Here is a 19653-nt window from a genome sequence, read left to right on the forward strand (position 1 = left end):
AAGGAGAAACAGGAATTAAAATAGCTGGAATAAATGTAAACAACCTAAGGTACGCGGATGATACGATCCTGTTGGCAGAAAGTGAAGAAGAATTGAAAACACTCTTACTGAAGGTGAAAGACGAAAGTGAAAAGGCCGGTCTTATGCTGAATGTGAAGAAAACGAAAATTATGGCAACTACACCTACCAATTCGTGGGATATAGCAGGAGAAACCATGGAGGTAATGACCACATTCAGTTATCTCGGTTCCCAGATCTCTGCTGATGGCGACTGCAGCCATGAAATCTGGAGACGCCTGTTGCTCGGTAGACAGGCGATGTCAAACCTTGACAAGGTTATAAGGTCCAGAGATATAACGCTAGCAACAAAGATCCGTATTGTGAGGGCTATGATCTTTCCAGTTGTGATGTATGGATGTGAGACCTGGACCATTAGACAGGCTGAACGGCGAAGAATTGACTCCTTCGAATTGTGGTGTTGGAGGAAACTTCTTAGAGTTCCATGGACTGCAAAGAGACCTAACAGACCAATATTGGAGCAAATAAAACCAGATTTCTACCTGGAAGGTCTAATGTTAAAACAAAAGCTGACCTACTTTGGACACACAATGCGAAGGCATGCCTCGCTGGAAAAAACATTAATGCTGGGGAAGATTGAAGGAACTAGAAGAAGAGGACGTTAGAGGATGAGATGGATCGATGGCATCACAGGAGCAATGTGTTCCAACCTGGAAGGTCTACGGGAGAAAGTGCAAGACAGGAAAAAGTGGCGTTCATGGGGTCACGAAGAGTCGGAACCGACTAGACGAATAGAGAGAGAGAGAGAGAGAGAGAGAGAATGCAGCGAGAACCATTATAAATCAGTCTTTGAGATTAATTGAGACTGAATTCGATCATTGTGAGTAATTTGAAAATATTAACCTAACATGTAGTAACCCAAATTTAGTTGTACTTTTCAGAAAAACTGTTTGATTCTATCCAGCCTGTCGCCTAAGAGCACCAGTAATAATTTTCATGTGCACGCACGTAAAATCAAGAGAGGCGCTACGACATCTTAACAAAATTAGCGAGCTAGGAATTAAGCCAAGACGTACAGAAGACACGGTTACTACACACTTGCGTCACATTTCTGTTACCCACTGCGATAACGTCCTGTTTGCTGCACTTCTGAGTACGATAACGGATGAGTGTGAGTAGCATCGTTTATATTGATTTGTAACATAGTTTTTAAAACAGGGAGCGTATGTAACGCCATAAAAATCGACGCTAACTAAAAAATTACACCACATTTACCTTTGCTTAATTTCCTAAGCACCCTGGGAGGTAAGAAACGGTAGCTTATAGGACATTTTATTTACGACTCTCGTGTAACATACAGATACTTACTGAAGAATGTCATTTATCATTCAAGAACAAAAATTGCTAATAAACACTAGAAGATCCGACCTATTGCAGAAAGACGTCTTCTTCTACCCTGCATTACGAAGATTTTTTCGCTAGACTTCCACCCATATCAGTGAACCTGATCCGTAGGAAATTTGTATGGACTGTAAAATATGCATTACTTAATGTACCAAATAAGCCACCACACCTGTAACCCTGGGGAAAACCATACAAACTTAATAATAAAAGGTTAAAAGTAATAAAACTGTTTCCCAAAACATAAAAAAATAATCATATAATTGCTGGGACATCTGAGCCATAGATGGCAAGAATCTTAAACACATTTCGTTTTTGAAGCAAAAGTAATAACATTTACAAAAATATTCAGGTATTTGACAGCTAAATGAAGCGTTAGAAAGGTCGAATCTTTAGTCTCTGTACACAATTTTACGTGTCAAAGAAAGTGCCTATCGTAATAAGAACAGAAAACAATACAAACATATGCTTCTTATGCATGATATATGACCTTGTATTCCTTTGTTTCCAGCGGGTTAAGCTGCAATTATGCGCATGTTCGAAAGTATTTCCTCACGAATAAGTGAAATTCGGCTCTATTTCCACTTGCTTCACGATAATTCATGTGTTTTGGTAACTTACTAATGCATAGGACTCAAAAATACTATAACTATTCTGTTAACTGAGTAAAAAATAACAAAAAATAAACATTATCCTTTCGACGCACGTGGCTGTCTGCTGTCTCACCCAGTAACAACTTTCATAGCAGAGTGTCGCGACTGCATTTGTTACACTGTGGTTACTCTTTAAAACATGTAATAAAACTACAATTTGTGCCCGTCGTGGACAGAAAAACGGAATTAATTAGTAAGGATCGGACAAGTGCGAGTAGATTCACGCTCTGAGAGTTCCGTCCAAACTTTACACGTAGAGAGTTCATCTATTGATGTTGATGAGTGAGTTTGCGAGCATCAAAATATGTGACATAAATAGCCGTATTTTTTGACTGCATTGACTTAGAAGCTTAGACTTTTTACACCACCAAGGACTTCTTACACGACCCCTACCCGTTCCTGAGAAAAAGATGTGTTAGCAGACGTACAGACGAACAACAAACTGATCCTATAAGGGTTCCGTTTTCACCGACTGAGGTACAGAACGTTAAAAATACGTTGCTCCAACAGGAATTAAACCTAAATCAGACGACTATAGAGAGAAGGATTATTCTCGCAACTGGCTACAGCGTGTCAATGGCAGTATCAGTGGTTTATTATAAATGAACATATAAAATAAATCTAACATGTATTACCGTTAACACTGCTTTATCACTGTTTGGCGATGAATCATTACAAAATTTATTGACAGTTGGTCAGTTATTGAGAGCATTTAACCCAAACCGTCTCTCTACACGTTCACATTAAGAGTCCTAATCATACACAGTTAATTTTAACAAGACAGCATAGCGGATATAAGCTGATATTATTTGTTACGTGCTTTCTATTTAATTATATGTGCTAACATTTACCGCTATGGGTGAGTGTGCCTGTACGCTGAATTTGATATATTTTGACTCGAACGCTGACACGTAGCACACTAACAGCGATAACACACTGATAAAAGCGAAGAGAAAGTCCCATCAAAGAAATAAGAAACGTTTTACGTACGCCTTAGTTTTTGAGCAGTTTTCGTATTTTAAACATTCGTCTCAGTATTAAACGCCAGAAGTCATTGTAAACTCCCGTCTTCAGGCACACCGGAAGTTTAGTTTTTAAAACTCGCTATTAAAGCACTCGGGTCATTTCCATTCTAACTTATTTCTTCCATTGTCAAATTTAATAGTTTTTTTTTCAACTGCTCTAAATACAGAAGCTCTTAAATTGGTTCTAGCGCTCTGTTCTTAATATTTACTATTTTATTTTTTTGTAGCGTTGGCTATACGTTGCTTCACATTACTGAATTGGATTTTCAGGCCCACTTTCAGAGTTGCTGTGTTAATGCTGTTACGTTGTGCTGAAATTCATCAGCGCCATCGATGAACGCTACAATTTCTTCAAGAAAATAAAAGTTTTCCGGCTGCGACACGTTCCTTTTGTTTTCCCAGTGTAGGGATCGGAAAACCTCCACAGAACGTACTGAGAATACGTCTGGCGGCATGGAATCTCTGTCTAGCCCTTCTTTAATTCCAAACGTCTCACTATTTTGATAAAATCTAATGGAAGTCGTAGCACTGATATATAAATTCTGCGGTATATACTCAGTTAGGTCTTCATTTTCTAGGACAGTAAATGCAGACTTGTTACAACTGAATCAGTTCCAAACACAGTGGTAATATACACTCATTGCCCCATTCTGAAGCTAGCTTCTTTCAATTGCCCATCTTTTCCGCGTCTCTGATGATAATTTTCGTGAATGCCTTGTATATTACGGAGGGAAAGCAGATATGACTAATTTTTTATGTCCGGTTTGTTTCTTTTCTTACGAAGTACAGTAAGTACGGCACTGATCCAGTTTGGGGGTCATTCTGAAAACGATTATGCAAATTCATTTTTAATTACTTTGCCTCCAGCTTTAACCTTTTCTGATGATAATCCACAAGCCTTTCGTTTCTGCGTATCTCGAACTGCTTCTTGTGCCTCAGCTGGAATTGCTTCCAACTTATCATTGCATTAATTACTGACTGAGTTTGTGATTCTTCTCTTGAAATATACAGACAATCTTAGAGTGCTAATTGGCCGAGCGGTTCTAGGCGCTTCAGTCTGGAACCGCGCGACCGCTACGGTCGCAGGTTCGAATCCTGCCTCGGGCATGGATGTGTGTGATGTCCTTAGGTTAGTTCTGTTTACGTAGTTCTAAGTTCTAGGGGACTGATGACCTCAGAAGTTAAGCCCCATAGTGCTCAGAGCCATTTTTTTTAGAGTGCCTCTCTATTGTCAGGCATTTCGCCGCCTGCCAATTATCTGTTGAAGCGAGGTATCTGCACACCACAAGTTTCCGTGATTCGCCTTTTGCTCTGTTCGTATCTGTAACATCTTTTGCTGCTTGAATAAGTAGCGTTGTCACATAATTCCACCTTTTCTTTACGCCTGTATAATTTACATTTTATAACATAAATAAATTATCCTATCCTATTCATCCAATACAAAGAAAAACAGAGAGAACGTGTACTGCCTAAAGTAGCAATGCACTATACACCCTGGGCAAGAGAAGTGTGGGAAGACCGAAGATGAGATGGTGAGACCGGAACACGCCCTACCTAACCCTGGACTGGCAGAAGAACAAGATCCTGCATTTATATTTTTCTGCTCGTTGAGTATGTTTTTCTGTGGCATTCTGTCTATATTTCCTATACATCTTTTGAATCTATAATCACGTGAAGTACTGAAGTGGTTTAGGATCGTCATAGGCCGTAAAATTTTTTATTGTTTTATTTCTTGTTCTATTTGCTCCTTGCCACGTGATTTTCTTTTTGATTTCTTCCAGAATAAATTGTTATCAATATACATGTTGCTCGCTGTAAATTCTACTAATATATGAACTGTATTATTTCTGAGATCTTATTATATCCGGAGTTTCCCACAGATAAATCGTCCTTTACATTTGGTCCTGCTCTGATACTAAATCCTCTCATTATCATCTTCTAGTGCAATTTGATGCCGTTTATCAGCCTCTGCAACTCTTCACAGAGGTCTTAACTCCTTTATCAGACTATGACCATGTTGTTAACACTTTCATAAGATCTCTTGTTCCTTTTGAAACAAGTTTTGCTATTCCGTGTGAGATTCGTTCATTATCTTGTTCTTAATAAATTCTGGATATGAATTTCTTCCCGGGTTCTGCAATTTTATGCCCCATTAATAAATATATAACGCTTATTTTATGCAAATAGTGCCCCACGACTCGAATATAGTTAAATTACGTCATTTTCACCACGAAAGGCTGCTGACTGAAAAACTATATTTACCAAAAATTCAAGTATCATGAATTGTCAGTCTAGCTTAGTGAACATACACCAAAAACACCATCAATGATAAAATATAACCTGTGGGGCTGTATTACAGGTAATGCCAATACAACATGATATATAATCACAGTTGTGACTGTCAAGTGGTCTAATAGTGGATCTCACAGTATGTGATCAGCGCCAACTGACTGTCACGGCATTGACTCCAAACCACCTTGAATAGTTATGATTGTAACAGAACCCCACAAGGTTATTTCTTATTACAGAAGACGCATTATTATCAATTTTAAATATACAGAACTGACAGTTTATACTATTTGACAGTAATAAAATTTTTTGTTCTGTCAGCATCTTATCTGGAAGAGTATGACGTTCCTTATGGGTTTTAGGAACCCTTCTTCCAGGAAAACATGGTGCTACGAAACGGTCTCCTTTATGTCTATTCGTGACGGTATCGCCAAGAACTAATGGATCCAGTTGATATCGTCGATAGAGCTACTTCAAGATGAACGATCTGGAATGTCACTGAAGCCGAAGACGAGATGTGGAGACGTTTGATAATTGGTGCAATGAAATGGCAGCTAGTAAATTAACGGTGGACTTTTTAAGCATTTTCAAAGAAACTCAGCTCCTATTCTCGACGTTTAGTTGTTACTAGAACAAATATGAACCACTGGAAATATTTTTACGTTGAAGCTATTTTCTTGCATTAAGATACGTGTATTTTTTATCTTAAAGACACAATCTGAACTGCATTTACACACATCTTTGATAACATGGAATCTTGGGCTACTCAGCCTAACGTGGCATATCCCTCATTACATTCAAACTCAGTGTGTTGCTGCGCTACTTCCTCAGAAGTTCGGCTCGGCAGGTATTTATTTCTATTTGAAAAGACGGTGCTATGCATTCGCGCTACCACGTGTACGCCACGCAACCTGTCCACGGCTCCCTTCCGCAACACTGTTGTGCACCAACTAGTAGACCTCTCGTACTCAGGCCACCATACAGAGCACCGGCGTCGCTTTTGCATGATTCCCGGGAAGAAACATTGTCAGCCCTCCTCTTTTTGCTTCTTAATGTCTCTAATGATATTCACGTGTTGTTTAAGCGAAGTTTAAGTTGGAGGATCTGCACAGAATGTTCGCCGCTTTTCGCTAGGACGCTATTGCTGTGGTATTGGTTTGCTGCAGCTATTCACACTAGGCTGTCTTGAGTAAGATTACAGCAACCTGCATCCCTTTGCACCTGCTCACTCTGTTCCAGCTTTGGTCTGACTCCACACTCCCCTCCATTACCAAATTGACTATTCCTTGAAACCTAAGAATGCGTCCGACCAATCAATCATATCTTTTAGTCAAGTTGGGACAAAGATTTACTTTGTCCCCGATTGGATCCAGTGTCTCTTCATTATTTATTCGATCTTTTCGTATGACACTCAGTATTCTTCTGTGATACCGTATTTCAAAAGCTCCTATATTTTCTTGTCTGTACTGTCTGTCGTTAACGTTTCTTTTCTGTAGAAGGTTACATTCCAAACAAATATTTCCAGAAAATACTTCTTAACATTCAAATTTGTATTAGATGTGAATATACTTATCTTTTTCAGAGAGGTGTTTCCTTCTGAAAGTTTTCTGTTTATGTTCTTTATGCTTCTACCATCGTCAGTTATTTTGCTGCTCGAAAAGCGAAACTCGTTTACTACTTTTAGAGTTTAATTTATTGATTTAATTCCATCAACGTTACCTAATTTACTCGTAATTTGACTACATTCCATCAACCTTTTTCTTTTACTTTTGTTGGTGTTCATTTTACAACCCCTTTTGAAGATACTATCCATTCATTTAACTGCTCTTCCAAGTCATTTGCTTGTTTGCTGTCTCTGACAAAATTACAATGTATTCAGCCAACCTTAATTATTTATTTCTTAGCCGTAAACTTCAATTTTCTTTCCAAATTTCTCTTTGGCGTCTCATAGTGCATGGTTTATGTACTGACTGAATAGCACGGAAGACTCTACAACCCTGTATCCATCCATTGTCATTCCCTTCTGTTTCCTTTCTTTCATGCCCTTCAGTTCTTATAACAGCAGTCTGGTATCTGTACAAGTTGTGGATAAACCTTCACTCCCTAACGTTTACGTCCGTCACCAGAATTTCAAAGAGTATATTCCGGTCAGCACTGTCAAAAGCCAGTGTGTAGGCTCCTGGAGTTTTCAGATCAAGACTATCTGCGATCGACAATGGTTTTCCTCTAGTGCCTCCCTTTGGACTTTTGCGGATAATTTTGTGACGGTTACGCGTTAAAAAACGAACCGTGGCATATTACGTAGCTCTTCTTTGGACATTCGCTCACCTCGTCCCTTAAAGCAGCAGATGTGACGAACAGTGTTCAGCAATCGGACGAACGAGGGTTTTGTAAGCGTCCTCCTTATTGTGAGACATCCGGCTGAAATCTACTTTCCAGTGACTGGTTTTACTAGGGCGTTCTACTTTAAAACGATGCTGATAGAGATCCCTAAATATTACACAGTTACGACCCATCTCAGTGACCGATCCTGAGACACCCTCTTGTCATCTGTTTGAGCGCGTTGTCGAACCAACCTACGAGCGAGCGCCGGTGATTATCTGCAAACAGTCTCGTCCCATTTTGTAACTATTTTTAAGCACATGAAGCTCTGTTACACCTGTGTCGTTTGCGAACAGCCTACGAAACTTGAAGGCATTGTAAACTAGGTTGTTTGTGCATATTACGAAAATCGGTGATCTTCTCAGTGTATCGTGAGGTAAAATGGACATTTCATTCGCACACGACAACGGTTCCCCATTAACAACGAGGTATTGGAGTCTGTTTCCTGGGAAGTCTTTAATCGATTTGCACCCATGGTTTCCGTAAGAACGTATTCTGTTAACTAGACGGCACTGAACAGTAGCATCGAATACTTTCTGGAAGTCAAACGACACGCCAACAACGTGGAATCCGCTATGCACACGTACAATCTCGTGGCAGCTAAGTTTCTCACGATTCATGTTTGGTTCTGATTTCTACGGAGGAGCTGTTCGGTCTACAAAAAAGTCATCATACGCGAGTACAGAATATATTCCATAATTCTACAACAAGCTGACATCAGCTAATTAGGTCCGTATTTCAGCGCGCCGCCCTGATGGCGCACTTAGAGACTGCTACGTCCCGTGATGATGTTCCAGCGACGTACGATACACCTGCTAGAAGAGGCGCCGGTTATTCCGCATACTCGAATGAAGGGAGATTAGAATTTAACGTCCTGTCGACGGTGAGGTCTTCAGAGGAGAAGCGTAAGCTTGGACTGGGGAAGGAATGAGACAGAAAATCACTGTGTCCTTTTCGAACGAGCCATCTCGTTATTTGCCCTAAGAATTTAAGGAAGCCAAATAAAAAGTAAATGTGGGTGGCGCATATTCCATTTAGAATCGAAGTCTAGAGTCCTTTCTTCCGTCGAGCGTCTTCAGTTGGTATTCAGTACCGTGTTCACTTACTTTTATATCTGCCATTTTGACATCCGTGCGAGAGTCGAAACTGCGCTGTATTCGTCCTCGGCGAAAATTTTTCGGAAGACAGCTTTAGTAACTGAGCTTTCCTTTTATCGTCTTCCGTTTGAATGCCGTCAACGGCCACGATTTGTAGCACTGGCTGAGTTATGTGGGACCCGTTGAGCAGCCATTAAGCTCTGCAAAAATATCTTCAAGCTCCTCATAAAAGTTTGACACCATCAGTATATTCACGAACTTGTGTGGGTTTAGATTTAGGTACAGAGAATGAATGAATAAACTCCATTAAACTGAATAAAAGAGAACGAATTTTCTCTATCAGCGGAGTGTGCTCTGGCAAGTGCTCCCTAACCACGACTCGCGACCCGTTTCCACGCCTATACTTCCGCTAGTACATCGTCTCCTACTTTCCAGACTTCACAGTAGTTCCCCTGCGAAACCTCAAGGACTAGCACTCCTTCCTTTGTTCTAGGAGTGGATACTGCAGCCCCTTCCATCCGGTTGATTCTTGTCTTCTGGAAAAAGGGGTTCACGAGGTGTGCTCGTTCATTACCGCCTGCGAAGACGAACCTATTGCCGAAATGTTGACAGTAGGCAGGACATTGTAGTAGAGGATCCTGTCCCTATATTGCACAGAATGACAATGAAGGGAGACGTCCGGCATCCGTGCGTGATACATGCCTAAAAAATGACTAATCCATCTTTCTCAATGCGTGGGGCTGCCTCGGAATGCTCCTATGACGATCATCAGGCGTCAAACAAACCCAGCCCACGGAGGTGAAGAGAATCCGGCATCACTGACCGAGGTGTTCCCTTGCGCGCGTTGTTCGCGTACCTTGGAGCTGCGTGCTACCCTCCTGGTAGCCTCTAAAAAGGCACGGCTCACTTGTGTTTTCTTCGGTGTAGCTACGAGCCACATAGTCTGTTGGTACCAGCCACCAGCTGGTGTCGTTCACTGCATGCAACTGCCGACTGGCACATCCTCAATGCTTCGTGTTCCACAACAGCGGCTGAATGTTGAAACATTGGCAGTGTGCGTTGACCCAAATTGTCTGGGAACGCGCCACGCTAACCACCCTCTCTTGCCGTGAATTGACAACGCGCACGGTCTAATACTGAAATGACACTGCGAGAATAGTGAAACGAGTCACCTACCGTTCTCAGACGTCACGAAAACTAATTGCACCACGAAAAGTATTTGGGCTGACACTCTTCTGTATTCTAACCCCATAGCGTCACGGGAGAGCCTCTGCATTGTTATCGGCATGCTGAATCCGCAATTCGTGTTCGGTAACACAAACGGCACAGCACTGGCCGCCAAAGCCAGACATCCGGGTCAGAACACCGGGCTGCCACACAGCTGCAATTTCTCAAAAACTGAAAATGAAGCAGTAACAGTAACCTATCGTAATGTGTAACTCTCCTCAGACGTATCATACATTACTTGTATTAAAACTGTTTTACATTAAAAAATAATAAGAGTTATGTATACGTATATTTCTCCAAAAAGTGTTAACATTTTTATCCAGAAACGACTGTGTTGTGGTCTTCAGTCCTGTGACTGGTTTGAGGCAGCTCTCCACGCTACTCTATCCTGTGCAAGCTGCTTCATCACCCAGTACGTACTGCAGCCTACATCCCTCTGAATCTGCTTTGTGTATTCATCTCTTGGTCTCCCTCTACGATTTTTACCCTCCACGCTGCCCTCCAATACTAAATTGGTGATCTCTTGATGCCTCAGAACATGTTCTACCAACCGATCCCTTCTTCTAGCCAAGTTGTTCCACAAACTCCTCTTCTCCCCAGTTCTACTCAATACCTCCTCATTAGTTATGTGATCTACCGATCTAATCTTCAGCACTCTTCTGTAGCACATTTCGAAAGCTTCTATTCTCTTCTTGTCTAAACTATTTATCGTCCACTTTTCACTTCCATACATGGCTACACTCCATACAAATACTTTCAGAAACGACTTCCTGACACTTAAATCAATACTCGATGTTAACAAATTTCTCTTCTTCAGAAACGCTTTCCTTGCCATTCCCAGTCTACATTTTATATCCTCTCTACTTCCACCATCATCATTTATTTTGCTCCCCAAATAGCAAAACTCCTTTACTACTTTAAGTGTCTCATTTCCTAATCTAATTCCCTCACCATCACCCGAGTTAACTCGACTACATCCCATTATCCTCGTTTTGCTGTTGTTGATGTTCATCTCATATCCTCCTTTCAAGACACTGTCCATTCCGTTCAACTGCTCTTCCAAGTCCTTTGCTGTCTCTGACAGAATTACAATGTCATCGGCGAACCTCAAAGTTTTTATTTCTTCTCCATGGATTTTAATACCTACTCCGTATTTTTCTTTTATTTCCTTTACTGCTTGCTCAATATACAGATTGAATAACATCGGGGAGAGGCTACAACCGTATCTCACTCCATTCCCAACCACCGCTTCCCTTTCACGTCCCTTGACTATTATAACTGCCATCTGGTTTCTGTACAAATTGTAAATAGCCTTTCGCTCCCTGTATTTTACCCCTGCCACCTTCTGAATTTGAAAGAGAGTATTGCAGTCAACACTGTCAAAAGCTTTCTCTAAGTCTACAAATGCTAGAAACGTAGGTTTGCCTTTTCTTAATCTATCTTCTAAGATGAGTCGTAGAGTCAATGTTGCCTCGCGTGTTCCAATATTTCTACGGAATCCAAACTGATCTTCCCCGAGGTCGGCTTCTATCTGTTTTTCCATTCGTCTGTAAAGAATTCGCGTTAATATTTTGCAGCCGTGACTTATTAAACTGATAGAAACGACTATGGTTGGGTAAAAGGTTCGAAAAACCAATTCGAAAGTAGATCAAATTTTAGACAATCGACTGCTCCCACAGATGGCGATAGTTAGACGAAGATGCGTCACGGCGTGTTGAGTGACAGGTACAGCAACGTGAGCAAAGCTGCAGACGCAACGCGTCGGTTCCTTACCTTCTGGCCGCGGAGGCGGTGGTGGCAGCGGCGGTATGATGCCGCCGTAGTCTCCCCGGCCGCTGCCCTCGGACGCAGACAGCGGGGACTCGTCGCCGCCGTCTTCTTGGTCGATCTGGAACGCACGAATCACCAGTCTTACCCTCTTGCTCCGCGATCATTAGTTTAAATATGGAAGAACGTAATCACTAACGATTGAAACCTCTGTAGAACGTCATATTTTGAAAGAAAAGGAAATAGAAGATTTTTTAAAACTTTATACGCATCTACTGTGAGACAATACTCACTGAGAAATGACAGAGGAAAACAGCTTCTCAACCCTTCTCATACACTGTTCTTAGACCTTAATTACAGCACTGAAGATAGCAAACACAGTAAATTTTTTGATAAATCGTTTTATGCTGGTATTCTAAATGCTTACAGAAATTTGCAGCAGATTATTTACGCGATAAAACGAACAAATCGGCTGACATTTCCTTATGATGTTTCGTAAGAGGTTTACGTCTTAAGTTTTTATTAACAGTCACCAGATGGTGCTATCCCGGTGTTATAAAACCTGTCACTTGTCGTTGTTAAAATTATGACATCTCAGAACGTTGCTATGCAGTGTATTTACAGCGAGCGTTTAACAAAACAGTATTGTGAAAAGAACGGAAGTTCCACGTGAAGGTTTCCGGTGAATAATTGTTTACGATTTTCGTAGAGGGCTTAGTCAACAACAGTTTATCGAATCTCTTCGTTCAAGTTTTGGTACTGCATCAACTTCAGACTGTTTACAGCAGCATGTGACACACAGTGAGGTAGAACCACACTTAGCCAAATCGATGACTGGAATGCGTTCGTTTATGAATAAACATTTGGCTTTCAAAAAGATCTGTTCCCGATGGACTCCTCAGAATTTGATCGAACAAAAACATTCTCGTGACAGATGGCGTGAAGAAAAGCAAAAAAAAAAAAAAAAAAAAAAAAAAAAAAAATTGGGGAATGCAAAATCCGCGTAGAACTTCGCAGCAGGAGATGAAACCTTGTAGACAGACGTACGATATGGAAACTAATAGTCAGTCAATTGTTTGTGACTTCCAGGATGAGCGGAAAGCAACACAAGTTGTTCGCTCACGAAGCATCCACAAGCACCACGGCTCCTTTGCTACACCACACTTGTCGCACCCATTGTTTTAGAGAATCGAAGTACAGTTAATGCTGCGTCCAAAACGATTTGTCTGCCGCAATTCATTAACATAATTAGGAAAAACAACCGAAAACTTCGCTTTTCCCTCCATCATGATAACGTCATAGGCCACACAGTAAGTCTTACAATTGATTATTTCACAGAGAAAGAGATGAAATTAATATTCCTTATTTTCTTGATTTATCGCCTTGCGATTTATTTTGTTCTCTTGGTCGAACAAGCTGTCGAATCCTTCCAGCACCGCACGCGTAAAAGTGTACAAGTTTTAAACGGGATTATTTTCAGAAGCAATAAAATGATTTGGTACCATAAAATGTACTCCTTTGATAGTGAAAACTTAAAAAGACGGCAACTAGATTACACATACACATCAAAAAAAGTTTTGCATCACCTCGGTTCTGAGAGTTCCGGAGCCTGTACAGGAAATTAGAATAGAGATCAACATAAACATCATTTCCGCCCTTTTTATTGTTCATGAAAACCACACATTGCAGGTTGTACCACCATATAGCGAGACCTTCAGAGGTGGTGGTCCAGATTGCTGTACACACCGGTACCTCTAAAACCCAGTAGTACGTCCTCTTGCACTGATGCGTGCCTGTATTCGTCGTGGCATACTATCCACAAGTTCGGCAAGGACTGTTGGACCAGACTGTCTCACTCCTCAAGGGCTATTCGACGTGGATCCCACAGAGTGGTTGGTGGGTCACGTCGTCCGTAAACAGCCTTTTCAACCTATCCCAGGCGTGTTCGATAGGATTCATGTCTGGAGAACATGTTGGCCACTGTAGTCGAGCGATGTCGTTTTCCTAATAGAAGTCATTCACAAGATGTGCACGATGGGGTCACGAATTGTCGTCCATGAAGACGAATACCTCGCCAATATGCTGCCGATATGGTTGCACTATCGGTCGGAAAATGGCATTCATGTATCGTACAGCCGTTACGGCTCCTTCCATGGCCACCAGCTGCGTTCGTCGACCCCACTTAATGCCACCCCAGAACAGCAGGGAAGCTCCACCTTGGTGCTCTCGCTGGACATTGTGTCTAAGGCGTTCAGCCCGACCAGGCTGCCTCTAAACGCGTCTCTGACGATCGTCTGGTTGAAGACATATGCGATAGTCATGGGTGAAGAGAACGTGATGCCAACCCTGAGCGGTCCATTCGGTATGTTGTTCGGCCCATCTGTACCGCACTGCACGGTGTCATGGTTGCAAAGATGGACCTCGCCTTGGACGTCGGGAGTGAAGAATCGTGTCATGCAGCCTATTGCACACAGTTTGAGTCGTAACACGACGTTGTGTGGCTGCACGAAAATCATTATTCAACATGGTGGCGTTGTGCCAGGGTTCCTCCGAGCCATAATCCTTAGGTAGCGGTCATCCACTGCAGTGATAGCCCTTGGGCGGCGTGAGCGAGTCATATTATCGACAGTTCCTGTCTCTCTGTATCTCCTCCATGTCCGAACAACATCGCTTTGGTTCACTTCGAGACGGACGGTCGATGTGGCCGAGTGGTTCTAGGCGCTTCAGTCTTGAACCGCGCGACCGTTAGGGTCGCAGGTTCGAATCCTGACTCGGGCATGGATGTGTGTGATGTCCTTAGGTTAGTTAGGTTTAAGTAGTTCTAAGTTCTAGGGGACTGATGATCTCAGATGTTAGTCCCATAGTGCTCAGAGCCAATTGAACCAATCGATTTTCACTTCGAGACTCCTGGACACTTCCCTTGTTGACAGCCCTTCCTGGCAGAAAGTAACAATGCGGACGCGATCGAACCGCGGTATTGACCGTATAGGCATGGTTGAACTACAGACAGTACGAGCTATGAAACAGGAGATGGAAGTTTTTATGAAACTATTTCGTTTTATTAAAAATATTTAAAGTTAAATCTACGAAAATATGTGTTAGGGGATGACTGGAATGACTGGAACTGATCTGCTGTCGGACCCCCTTCGTCTAATAGGCGCTGCTCATGCATGGTTGTTTACATCTCTGGGCGGGTTTAGTGACATCTCTGAACAGTCAAAGGGACTGTGTCTGTGATACAATATCTAAAGTCAACGTCTATTTTCAGGAGTTCTGGGAACTGGGGTTATGCAAAACTCTTTTTGATATATATCTTCAGGTATTAGGCATGATACATAACCTATGTCCGTCCGAATGTTTATTAGAGCAACGTGTAAAAATCTTTAGTAAAATTCGTGATTTCTGGTAGCAACGTTAAACTATGACTTGTCTTTATTAGCGCCGGCTGCTTCACTCACGTAGACTGTACGGTCTTCACACGTATTTTTATTTTCTGTAATTTAATTTTTATGTTGTTCCCAAGTTGCAACGTATTCTAACCCTTTCACGCTAATTAAAGCCACAGAAGCATGATCTTTCCAAAATGTACTTCTAACTAAAGGGCGATTCTGGTAGTTGCAGTTGGAGATCTTTGTTAATCCTGCCCTTTCATTTCTTGTGGTGATATTTTCATAAAAATTTTCATCCCCTAACACATATTTTTACAGATTTAACTTAAAATATTTTTAATAAAACGAAATATTTTCATAAAAATTTCCATTTCCTGGTTCACCCCCTTAGGGCTTGAATTTCCAAGAAACACCGAAACGTATTATTTTATGTAGGTTAGTCCTTACAAAGAAGGAAACAGCAACCAGCCACTGTCTGTTGCTGTTTTCGTCTTGGTAAGAACTAACCTACATTAATTATACACAGCCACTGTCTCACCATGTCAGTATTAGACAAAATAGTATTATTTTATTTCTGACCGAAAAGCCAAACACACATTTTCAGAAATTTAGATTCAATTAAATACTTCCATAAAAATTTTCATCCCTTATTTAACACCTTAGGGGTTGAATCTCCAAAAATACTACAACGAACAATTTTTTATAATGAAATGAACACCCTTAGCTGCTTACAGGCGTTGACATACGTCAACGGGGACAGATGAAAATGTGCGCCCCGACCGGGACTCGAAACCGGGATCTCCTGCTTACATAGCAGACGCTCTATGCATCCGACATGGGGAAGGCCTCAGACACGACCAACCGATTCGGCTCAAATTTGGCAGGTCGCTTGTGTACATCCTAAAACGAAGGACACCACAAGATCCTGAGGAAGATCCCAGCAGAGGGGTCGATCATTTTAGAAGAAACATGACGCGGCCTAATAACCCAGAAGATTTTAAGTTCAGTGACAACGGCCACGAAAGCCTGCAGACTTTGGTCTATTGTTACCTAAAAGTTGTAACAGCGTTTTCCACCACTAAATAGTTAAACAGTTTGCAGAAAAAGAAGTACGTAAAAGCCTCGTACTATCGGCTAAAGCTCCTGTAACAAGGTGTATATCTTCCTCTTGCTCCTCGTCTGTGACTTCAGCCATAACAGACCGTTTTCAATCAAGTGACCAGATTTTGATATTTAATGATTTTTCAGCTTTTAAAACATAAAAATAACAGATGTTTTGTGAGAATAGTAACCATAAATGCTATTTACATGTAACAACAAGCCGAATCATATTTTTAACCTATGTAAATACCCTATTCTCTTGCCAGTTGTCAGAATAATCACTACTTCCTGCACCCATCAACAACCTGGTTACATGCTGAGACCACTCTTTCCTTCCACCATTGATTCAATTACGACTTTCACCGACGACTCAGGTCATAATATGTGCCAAACTATTTCGCCTCTTCCATTTATCCGTTCCTGATCGGGCACAGTTCCCAGCTGACCCGCTGCACGCCATTTCCACTCCTTACTCGCATCTTGAGCAGTCTAACGTGAAAGGCTTCTAATCGTCTGATTTCTGTCTGTCTCACTGTCCACGTTTCACAGCATCACGCTGTTATGCTCCAAGCATAATTTTTCGTGACTCTCTCCCGGTTTCAACGTTTAGAATTTTGAGATGTTAACGGCTGTTTCCTTTTATAGACAGGCAGTTTGACTTGTGCAGCCTTTGCTACTTGCTGTTTTTCTATTTACATGCTTTGCTTATGGAACTTCTTGTCCACGTTCACCATTGAGCTGTCCAGCATTCCTACCTGCTGTGCTTTATGGCATTTATTTTAGCCACCAGCTAACATGTGTCATTGCGTGGACAGACTTAACTACATTCCTGTACGCTTTTCGCAACCACCGTTGTGTCGTTAGCGAACAGACCGTGCAGAATTTCTGCTGCGACGAACAACTCCGTTACGACGATAGTTCCATCAGTACCTCTTGAATATATAAAATAAACCTGAGGGATGACGATGAGCAACCCTGGCCTGCCTCGCGCCTGTCCTAGTTTTGGTCCCTCGTGGCTCACCAGTTTACTGTTTCATCTCCGGCTTTGATACCACACTGGAAACTTTGTATTCCATTCCAATGTAGCCAAAGCCTTCAGCGAATCTACGAATTCAACGGATTTTCTGCGTTGGTGCCCCTATTCCTCTCAAAATCAGACTGATCTTTCTAAAATCTACTTTCAGTTTTCCCTTCCACTTTTAAATGAATTACTCTTCTGAGTGTTGTAGACGCATACGATACTAAATAGTCTACAATTACCATATGACGGATATTGTTTATTACGTCCGAGTTAATTGTGAGCTTCGCAACTGAAGAAGATTTATGCCTGAAGTTCGCGTTCAGTCACATAAAAGCTTTATTTTTGCAACGTGACGTTTCAGATAATGTGAATGTACCTTCAGCTGCAATGGCTTTCGCTGTATCAATGTATGTCCTTTCATTCGACGTCTTGTACCTCGTTTCAACAAAAAAGCCTTTTTGTCAACAAAAGGTGCAAGAGACAGTGTACGATAAGGGATGCAGATGCTGTAAAAACTAGTACGACACACTAGAAGGTGAATACACAGAGACTGAAATGTTATTCAGCATATAGTAAAACGAAAGCCTTTTTCTGACTACAGGTGGAGTTTATTCTTAGATTCACACAGGAAGTGTTCTTGCGAAGCTCCCTTGTTCCTGGTACATACTAAGACATATGTGCCAGTCGAAAAATTTCCGAGACTATTAATGGAAATAGAGAAAAGTCAAGACGGTAGTTTCAATGCTTCATTGTTCTACCTAGCTCCCCCCTCCCCCCGGATTACAACGCACAGAACGTTGAGATACAATCATCTGAAACTGTCACAAAAGTGTCTGGAAAGCGTTGACACTTCACGTGAGTTTCTGCACTTCGTCGTTTTATGGCAGGTTCGCATTGATAACACCTAGTCTCCTCATCCGCGATGATTTTTCCCAGAAAAGAGTTGTCCGCGTTTTGTATTTCGATAGAATCGTCGCGAACGTCCACGCGTCGTCGTTTTTATTCGGGAGTCAGAGCGTGCGGGACAAACTTTGTACTCACTTTTCTCTTCTTCAAAACGTTCTATAGGTTGTCTCGGACGCCTGATTTAGAGGTGTTGCTCCACTGCGATTTGTGGCACAACAGCGTTCACACACTTCGGTTACACGCCCACTAAACCCCTGTTCACAACTGACATCTGTTGTTTCGAGTCGTCAGTTCAGAGCGCCACCGTACTTAAAACGCTAACGTCACCTACGCAGCTGCAATAAAACGAGTGTGGGAACTTTTTGGACGGGCAGTGTGTTGCGATTGCGGTTCGGTTCGAGAGAAATGGAGAAAGCGAGTAAGGGGAGTCTGCGCGTGGCGCAGCAGCGGGAACCAGAGTGGCCGGGGCTGAGCCGAGTTTCGCACGAGGCGACAGGAGCTGCAGCTGCCAGCCGCAGCAGACGAGTTGGCTGCCGATGCGAGCACGTCTGTCCAAAAGGACGAGTGCGGAAGACCGATGACAAGACTCGGCAATGTGGCGGTACCGGGGATGGACACAGCGTTCCCACTCGTAGGACGAGAATAACAAAATTTCAATCACATACATTTTCTTGTGCACGATCTGTTGAACGGAATGGACAGTGTCTTGAAAGGAGGGTATAAGATGAACATCAACAAAAGCAAAACGAGGATAATGGAATGTAGTCGAATTAAGTCGGGTGATGCTGAGGGTATTAGATTAGGAAATGACACACTTAAAGTAGTAAAGGAGTTTTGCTATTCGGGGAGCAAAATAACTGATGATAGTCGACGTAGAGAGGATATAAAATGTAGACTAGCAATGGCAAGGAAAGCATTTCTGAAGAAGAGAAATTTGTTAACATCGAGTGTAGATTTAAGTGTCAGGAAGTCGTTTCTGAAAGTATTTGTATGGAGTGTAGCCATCTACGGAAGTGAAACGTGGACGACAAATAGTTTAGACAAGAAGAGAATAGAAGCTTTCGAAATGTGGTGCTGCAGAAGAATGCTGATGATTAGATGGGCAGATCACATAACTAATGAGGAGGTATTGAATAGAATTGGGGAGAAGAGGAGTTCGTGGCACAACTTCTTGTCAGAAGAAGGGACCGGTTGGTATGACATGTTCTGAGACATCGAAGAATCACCAATTTAGTATTGGAGGGCAGCGTGGGGGGTAAATATCGTAGAGGGAGACCAAGAGATGAATACACTAAACAGATTCAGAAGGATGTAGGCTGCAGTAGTTACTGGGAGATGAAGAAGCTTGCACAGGATAGAGTAGCATGGAGAGCTGCA

The 19653-nt window shown here is 42.0% G+C and overlaps 1 protein-coding gene across 1 annotated transcript in view; it reads right to left on the reverse strand.

Moving 5' to 3' along the window:
• The window catches only part of LOC124607003 (collagen alpha-1(XVIII) chain-like), a 939249-nt gene that overhangs the window by 239664 nt on the left and 679932 nt on the right, over positions 1-19653 (reverse strand). The window contains exon 4 of the mRNA XM_047139151.1: positions 11866-11980. The gene's annotated coding sequence lies outside the window, so the exon portion shown is untranslated. The remainder of the gene's footprint in view (positions 1-11865; positions 11981-19653) is intronic.

The sequence above is a fragment of the Schistocerca americana genome, chromosome 3 (genome assembly GCF_021461395.2).
Source record: "Schistocerca americana isolate TAMUIC-IGC-003095 chromosome 3, iqSchAmer2.1, whole genome shotgun sequence".
Lineage (NCBI taxonomy): Eukaryota > Metazoa > Arthropoda > Insecta > Orthoptera > Acrididae > Schistocerca > Schistocerca americana.